Here is an 8,955-nt window from a genome sequence, read left to right on the forward strand (position 1 = left end):
AGTGCTGGACTTGGGGATGAGGAAGCCAAGGGGACATGCAAACAGGGCCTATGAATAGTGAGAGTCCAGTACAGACCAGGAGAGGAGGGATATTCACACTGAGAGAGAAATCAGAACCAAGGCTCAATGGAAACTGATTGGTTCCCCAAAGGGGAGATAGTTCACTGTGGCCAAAACATGGAGCGAGCTGGGGTTGGGAAGAAAGGCAAGAGACAATAGTCAAGGCTAGATTAAGAAGGGTCTTACGATCCATGAAAAGGGGTTTGGATCTTATCCCAGGACAATGTCAATTAATAAAGGATATTTAGTAGTGACACGACACTGTGGCTGATCTATGGCCATGGAGGGGCTACCGGTAGGACTGAGTGTGGTGACTGAGGGAGAGGAGGCAACGTAATATCCAAGAAGTGACATTATCCTTGTTTTACTTAAGACAGAACTGAGGATAAGAACAGCTACTGAGTGGTAGGATTTGAACCCATGCCCATCTAATTCTAGAGCTTACATTCTTTCCAATAAGCCATCACCTCTGTGACTGAAGAAGAGGTTCCTTACCAAAATCAGCCAGAGAAGCATTGTTGACAAATGAGGGAAGGAGAAGTACCAGCTTTAGCTAACTGAAAAGCACAATGTCCAAAGGCAGACTGGGACATTTTACAGATGGACAATAAGCATTAGAAACAGAGATGCAGGGGAGCCTGGGTGGCTCAGCGGTTGAGCCTCTGCCTTTGGCTGGGGGTGTGATCCCAGGGTCCCAGGATCGAGTCCCACGTCGGGCTCCCTGCATGGAGCCTGCTTCTCCCTCTGCCTGTGTCTCTGCCTTTCTCTGTGTGTCTCTCATGAATAAATAAATAAAATCTTTAAAAAGAGTGAGAGAGAGAGAGAGAGAGAGAGAGAAAAAAGAAAGAAAGAAAGGAGATGCAGAGGGTGCTCAGGTGGCTCAGTCAGTTAAGCACCTGCTTTTGGCTCAGGTCATGATCTCAGGGTCCTGAGAGAGCCAGATCTCAGGCTTTGCACTCAGCGGGGAGTCTGCTTCTCCCTCTCCCTCTCCCCCTGCCCCTCCCTCCAGCTCATGCTCAATCTCTCTCTATATATATATATCTTAAATAAATAAATAAAATCTTTTAAAAAAGAGAAACAGAGATGCAAACTGTAACATAATTTATACATTTTTAAAAAGGTTTTATTTATTTATTCATGAGAGACACAGAGAGGCAGAGACAGAGGCACAGGGGGAAGCAGGCTCCCTGCGGGGAAGCCTGATGTGGGACTCGATCCCAGGACCCCAGGATCATGACCTGAGCCAAAGGCTGACACTCAACCACTGAGCCACTCAGGCATCCCTCAAATAAATAAATAAAATCTTTTAAAAAAGAGAAGCAGAGATGCAAACTGTAACATAATTTATTAATTTAATAGCTGTTTCTTTCTCTTAGCTAAGCTTCCTATGGAAATGTTTTCATTCAATCACAATAAAATGATATATCATCTGCGTTTCTTTAAAATTTTTTTTTCTTAAAAAGCATTAACATGGAAAACATCATCGCATCTTCCACAAAGCCAAAGTTAAAGGTACTTTCTTCATTATTTCAAAATGTCCCTTCTGCAAGAAGCAGCATAATTGACAAATAAATCAACAAGTGCTCTGCATTATTCCAAGAATAATTTAAGATACATGATTAAATCTCTCTGAATTTAATGACAGCTATCAGTTTAACTTACTAGTAAAAGGGTATTTTTTAAAAAGTGAGAGAGAGAGAAAAAAAAACAGTGACAAATTCAAACAGAGAATTATATAATCCAACAAGTTTTCCTCTGTCTTAGGCTGTGGAGTCTTGTACTCATTCTATTTTGTTTTAGGATCACCATCTGATATATCTTGCTCTAAATTATTTCTAAGCTCTCATTAAAAAAAAATACTCCCTACATCTTTAAATGGAAGCCACTTCCATTTGTTTTGAGGAAGAAGCAAACATAAATACAGCAACAAAGTATTTGCTCTGGGTGCATCTTTAACAGGAATGCCTTCCAAAACTGAGGGCTGACATGTGCAACATGCACAGAACAAGCTTAGTTGTGCACGTCTTCTCTGTTTGGACATAACTGTATGGTGATCACACACCATCAGCAGGGGTGGCTTTGAAACCAGGACATACTGGCTTGAAACCCTAAATATAAGAAGTTCTACCATCAAGCGACCAGAACGTGCCAGTCTTGGGCAGGATAAAAGCAAGCAACGGTCTGGTTTAGGTATCAAAGCAATGGACTTGAACAGGGTTTGAAATTTGTGGAAGAAAAGCAGTAGATTTGCTTAGCTCCCCGCTTTTCACTCTTCTTATAACACCCACCACACTCCTCCTCTTAACCCTGACCCATTATCCATTCCCTTGTTTTCTTAGCTTTTGGGGAGGAAGCATATGGGACAGAAACAATGGCACAAGGTTCTCAGAGAAGAGCTGAGAAAGAAGGATAAGAGCCAGAGGGATTCAAATCAGCGTCATCAAAAGAGGAGCCCATCCTTAGGTGGTATAGCTTCCAAGCCACTTTGAGAGGCAAGTCGATGCTGGTTTTGTGCTCAGTGAGTTGACATTTGTGTCAGCACTTTATACTTTAATCTGAGAAATTCATAGCCCTTATGAGGCTCCTTTTAATCATCATACAACCCAACTGTGAGACCAGGAGGTGGTAAATGACGCTATTCTCCTTTGATAGAATCACAGACTGGGGCTTGGATCCATTGAGAGCTGCCCAAGGACACATAGCAGGGAGTGAGTCATTTGACAAAGCAACCCAAAGCAACGGCTCTCCAATTTAGCATTTATCTACCAAGCTATATTGCTTCCATTTAGTTTAGGAGGCTATGTTTTCAGTAGCTTGTGATTGTTCTTTTGTATCCTGTGGGGACTGGATAAAACTTAGAACCCTAATTACATTCAGATAGCATTGGCAATGTTTTCCAGTAAAGTGGATCCCCTCTGCCCTGCTCCTGCCTCCCCAGATGAAAAATGGCTGATCTCAGCCTCTCCTGTGAGTCCTTCCTCTTTCCCGGTGGTTGGTTGGGGGGTGGGCATCTGACCCGATTCTAGCCACTGAGATCAGGTGGGGGTAAGGGGGTTATGGGAAAGAGCTCTTGGAGTCTCACACCCCTTTCTTCTTGCCTTCGAACATTATCACGTAATTTGAGGCTTAGAATTGAGGTTCTAGGAGAATTAGAAGGAAGCCAAATGTATCGTTTCTGATGCAGTTAGGATAGTGTCATGGTTATGCATACTGACTTTAATGAATTGTGCATTTGCAAGTTTATCTTTCAGTGGCTACACTGGAGATGTGATATTTGTCGTGCATACTTAACTTTCTTTGAAAGGGAGCAAATCCCGGTTGCTGAGACTCAGAACCTTAGCTGGGTTTTCCACACTGATGACGTTTTTCTTTTAAGTCCAGATGGAACTAAGGATCATGGCATAGCCAGGCGCTGACCTCAGGCCATCATTTTGGCTGTGGTGCACCAGCTCCAGCACCAGCTCCAGCTTCTTCATAAGCCCCAGCTAATTATGTCAGCTTGTCTTTCACTGGGGCCAAGGAAGCTTCTTACTCCATACCCACATCTGTGCCTCCCAATTAGCAGAGCGATGCATTACTACTGCACCACCAGCCCAACCTGCTTTGCTGTGATGCTTTCAAATTCTGTTTTGACCTCCCTGAGTCCCCCTTTGTTGAACAATTACTGCCTATATGGGCTATAATTACTATCACAGTCTCTATCATTGAGCGTGAGAGATGAAGAATAAACACGGTACAGAAAGACAAGTAGCCCAAATACCCTCACTTCATCTTTAAAAAGATGTCTGATGAAACATTAGGGCAAGAGAAAGTACTTATATTATGACTAAGTAGAATGAGTCTTTATATTGTGAGATAGAGAATTGTTGAGAAAACATTCCTTAAAAAGGCAAATCCAACTTTGAGCGATCGACCATTGTCGGTGGTTGGCAGGCAAATGCTTGGTAACCATTTATTGTATGAGCCTTGTATATGAATTGCAGTATTGCCCTATAAGTGTACCTCCCTTCACACATTGTTGAGTGAAATGCCCGTAAAAGAAATCCCACTTTAAACGTCCATTGACTGATTCCATATCTAAAAGTACCCTTTTTTAAAACTAGAAATTGTATGTACGAAAATATTAAATTTTTTGGTAGTTTAAGTTTGGGACTTTACATATGATATTTTCTCATCCTGGGGGAAGGCAAAAGACATCTATATTGCCAAAATATTGCTCATTTATGACCCCAACTTAGACTGGGGACATTGGGCATTGCGTTCTCTCTCCCTGATGGCAGCCTGAGTGCACCATCTTGGTTTGTACACAATCATTTATAGTAAAAAGTGAATAGAAATGGAATAGGAATTCACATAGAAGAGACATTTCTGAGTGCATGAAATGCACTGCTAGAAAGAAATTATCCAGGAAGGACGGGGCTCAGAGTCTGGGAATTGAAAATTTGGTGAGATGAGCATAGGGTTCACATCTTGAGCACCAATTCCTACTGCCACAGCCACTGCTGTGTGTGCACAAGTCCCAAGCGAGGACCAAGGTATCAATATCTCAGAATTCTGAACTTCTATCCCCTCCGATGCACCTCCCACAGCACAGGGCTTCTAGAAGCTGCATGTGGCTCCCAGCACACTATGAAGACTTTGTAAATGTCAAAGGAGAACAAACAGATTTTCCCAGGGTGAAATGTTTTCCCTATTTTCTAAATGAGTGCAAATGTGTTTGTGTGGGAAACTTTAACAAGTTTATAAGAACTTCGCAGCTGGACAAAAGGTGCGCAAAATTGGTTTCCAGACACACACACACAAAAAAACTCTTTAGAAAGTGGTTAACCTTTAAAGCAACTCCTAAGAAAGACAAAGATTTTTGTATATTCAATGAGACCCTTGGAATAACAATTGCTTGTGTTTTCACTGCCCAGGAGTGTGAAGTAGCAAACAAACCAATTTACATTTCCCTTAGCAGTAGCTTGTTTGTTGTTATTTTCTTTAAGAGTATCAGGGTTGGTGGCTGCAAATGGAATTTAAATATGTAGAGTAAAGAGGCAGTCAAACCAAAGCAAATGAGATTTTGAATAACTTCTGTAATATTTATAATCTTATACACTCTGAATTCCCATCATTTCTCGCTCATCCAAACAAACCCAAATAGGTTTTTGGCCTCTGAGCCTTCTTCCCACTAAGTACAACCAGTATGTGGGTACACACACACACACACACACATACACACACGTGCATGTGCACACGCACATGGCTACAGTATGAAAACATTCTGACCGAAGACATTTCAATAGTTACAAGAGAATATACTTCGAAACTGTAAGAACCCCTCATGGCAGAGGTATGGAGTGGCTTTCCAACCAAATATTTTGAGCCTAAGCTTGCATCCACAAGAGTCATTCTGGAGTCAAACACATGGGTCTGGTCAGAAGTAAATGTGAGAAGGGAAAGGGATTAGTGAGTAATCACGCTGAGAGGAAAACAGAGAAGAACAGCTCTGGGGAGCAAGAGGGAATCTGCATGGGCAGGAACACAAATTCCCAAGTAATCCACTGCCCCCAAAGTGAAGCTGGAAACTGTCAGGGGCCTCCAGAGCACATGCAATTAACTGCTGGAATGAACTCAGCACACCTGCCTCCTTCTTGATGCGCACGCTCTTCTGGGGACAGAGCATCTCATGGCCTAAGCCTCTCCTGGCCTCAGAGAGTCAGGATGTAGATGCTGATTCTAGAGCTTCACCTTTGTCTCACGCTGTACAGTTGGCAGAAATCCCCTACATTACTTCATGGGACCCTGCCTATCATCTGAGGAAGGACACAAACTGGGTATTATAATATCTCTATTGTGTAGGTTAAAACAAAAAGGTAGAGAAAGGTTGGGTGATGCTGTTCCAAATCAGAATGGCTGGTGAGTGGCAGGACCAGAAGCCAGCCCCAAGGCTCCTGACCCATGGCCTGGTCTTTGTCTTTTTTCCTGCAGCGCCGACATGGCACTACCCGTAGATCTCCAGCTTTATGAAAGGCTTTATGAAGCACACATAGTCTGCAGTATTCCTTCTATGCCACACAAACGTAGAGCTATTCAAAATTCCATAATAATTCCCTACCTATCTTTGCTTTGATGAGTTAGAGGTAAGTAGGCAAAAGAATGAAGCAGGTTATATTTGCTGGTGCCAAATTCCTCCCCTTTCTTTGTTCATCTTTCCTGTTGACTTCCACCACCCTCATGAGGAATATGGTAACGCTTTTTCTCCCAAACGAATCATTAAAAGTCTTGAAGGAAAAGTTGTTTTTACGGTTAACACAGCAAGTGTTGTAAGCCAAGTACTGCTGCTGGATCCTGGGGATACAGAAATGAAAGGCAGGAGCTACATCAAAGAAGGTCCCTTGGTGATGGGAGAGACCAAGGTCAACAAAACTGGTGATGATTGCAAAGGTGGAGATGGGAGATGTCTGTGCAGAGCACTTAGGGCAAGACAAACTAGACTCTGCTCTCCTCTTTCCCTACCTTCAGGCTCCCTCTCTGGAGGAGATTACAAGGTTGTTCTAGGGGCAGGTTCTGGAGACCCCAGGAAATATGAGAGTCTGAAGCTCTGGAGTGATGGCATGGCTTCTCTCTGCTAGCCCATGGTCACACAGCTCCTTAATTCACATTCAGCCCCAAGTGCTATCATTGACTCTGGGAATTGGCGGCTCAAATAATCGTAAAGTGCGGAAAATATAACTGAGATGGGACGGAAGCGAGAAGATCTGGTGGGAGAAAAATGTCAGGAAACCTCAGCAATCTGTCATGCACTGGTGCAGTGAGGTGGCAGTGAGGGAGGATGTAGGGCACTGGTCAGATAGGATCCCGGGTATTGCAGAGCGGATTCAAGAGCTTTTTATTCATTCCACAGTGGGAGCAAGAGAGAAGAGGATAAGCCTACAGGCAAAAGCATCTATGCTTTCCTGGCACTGGGCTCAGATGGAGAGATTTTAGGAAAGGACAATTGCAGAAGGGAATACACCAAGATAAGACTAGTAGCAACTGATCCAGGACTGAAAGGACATGAAGACCCAGGGCTGAAAGGACAGTGGAAGGAATTAGGGCAACCAGACCCCACTGAAGACAGAGCCTTGGAGGAGGGGCCACCTTCTCACAAGAGATCCAGCTTCTGACAGAGCTAAGGGGATGAGGAAAATGGGGTTGCATAAGGAGGAGACCCTCCCGCCTCTTCCTCCTCTCTGGTCCACTGGTGCCTGTCATTGATCAAATCTAACCGGAAGTCAGCTTGCAAGGGAGCCCTGAAGCCGGAGCCCATAGGGACCAGCCTCAGAGTCAAAAGAGGGGCAAATCTGGGGACGAAAGAGCAAACCCAGCACCTTTGGTTACTGATCTTAATGAGCCAAGTGGAAGAAGAAAAACTGTGAAAACTTGATTTGACATTATAGAAACAACATTAATTTTAGTCACATGTGAACCACTTGCTATTATGCCCTAATCAACACACAGTGGAATAACAATTATAAATATTGTTAAATATCAAAACATTACCTTGTTCTACTGAGTTCATTAAGTTATTCCAATGTACGACCAACATCCAGGACTATTATATAGCTATGAATATTAAACGTATAGCACATAGCATGCGGTGCTTTATATACAGTAAAGCTCTTGGCTCACAAGTTATATAAATGAGGAGGAACATTCGTGAGGAATGTTTAGTCCTGATAGATAAATTGTATAATCCGGAAGTTCACCAGGATTCCTCTTCCCCTGTCGGGGAGCAGTATGCTCTGGCTAATATGCAGGAGTGGCAGTGGTTTGCCTTTACCCTCTCTTTTGTGTTGTGTAAGTCCTCCTTGGAATTGACCTTCAGCTCATGGAGCTGCTAAAGGCATCTCCAAGCCCTCCACGGCCCCTTGGAGCTAAGAGCTATCGGTCCCTGGAGGAGTGGACACGCTCTCTCGCATAGAGGTCACAAAGAGATGGGGTTAGAACTGCCCCTTCAACCCAAGCCCCTTCCTCCCCACCAGCCTTCATGTAACTATGGAACAGACAGTGCATGCTTAGTAACCTGCTGAAGAGCTAGGTGAATTTTAGAAGGGAATTACAACATAGGAATGCTGACACTGCAGTTAGCTTGCACTCTCTCCGGAATCTCAGAGAAGCTACCTTTTAAAAGCTCTCCACCACTAGGTCCTACCCCCTACACAATGCCCCAAGGCTATACTCACAATTGCTGTCATGATTTGTGTCCTGGGATTATTATCCCTGTGATTTCACTGCTCTTATATTCCAGTCCTGTGGCCTGGGGGAAAAGGCTCCGGTTCTAGGGGTCAGTCTCCGTGTACACTCTCAATTCCCTTTCAATATTCCCGTGAGCTCTAGGCCTACTGGCCACTTATTTAGTCTACCTATTAAATAGAGAAAGCTCAGCTCCCAAGGACAAACCTTGATTTTTCCTGTGAGAGTGAAATCTAAATCCATATGGAGGGGAAAAGAAAAACAACATTTACCCAATTAATTAGCAAGGCTGTCTTGACCTTTGAATCAATGGTTCCCAATTATCATGATGTGCAACTTTTATTTGTGTCTCATGTTCTGCATGGGAAGCTTGGGCCATCTCAAGAAAGCTATACCAGTTTTTCATGGCCACTCTATTTCAAGGAGAGCTTCTGTCTTTAACTTAAATTCAGCATTTTCCCCTCTCCTGAGCGGGGTACAGCCAACTTCTAGGTGGAGCAGATGAATTGACAGCCTGAGATGCAGGCTTGCAGTTAGGACTGGCTACATAATTTACAGGACCAGTGCTAAATGAGAGTGCAAGTCCTCTTTTATAAAAATTATTTTAACCTTCCAGATGGCAATTGCAGAGCATTAGTCCTGGAGCAAATCTTTCTGAGCAGAGGGCCCTGGGAG

General features: G+C 43.6%; 1 long non-coding RNA gene across 2 annotated transcripts in view; it reads right to left on the reverse strand.

Annotated features, from left to right (window-relative positions):
- LOC140625298 (uncharacterized) overlaps window positions 1-8,435 on the reverse strand; it is a 124,879-nt gene extending 116,444 nt beyond the window's left edge. For both annotated transcript variants that reach the window (XR_012024654.1, XR_012024655.1), the window contains exon 1: window positions 8,271-8,435. This is a non-coding gene — a long non-coding RNA (uncharacterized lncRNA). The remainder of the gene's footprint in view (window positions 1-8,270) is intronic.
- Between the last annotated feature and the right edge of the window lie 520 nt (window positions 8,436-8,955).

Source organism: Canis lupus, chromosome 36 (genome assembly GCF_048164855.1).
Source record: "Canis lupus baileyi chromosome 36, mCanLup2.hap1, whole genome shotgun sequence".
In the NCBI taxonomy this organism is placed as follows: Eukaryota; Metazoa; Chordata; class Mammalia; order Carnivora; family Canidae; genus Canis; species Canis lupus.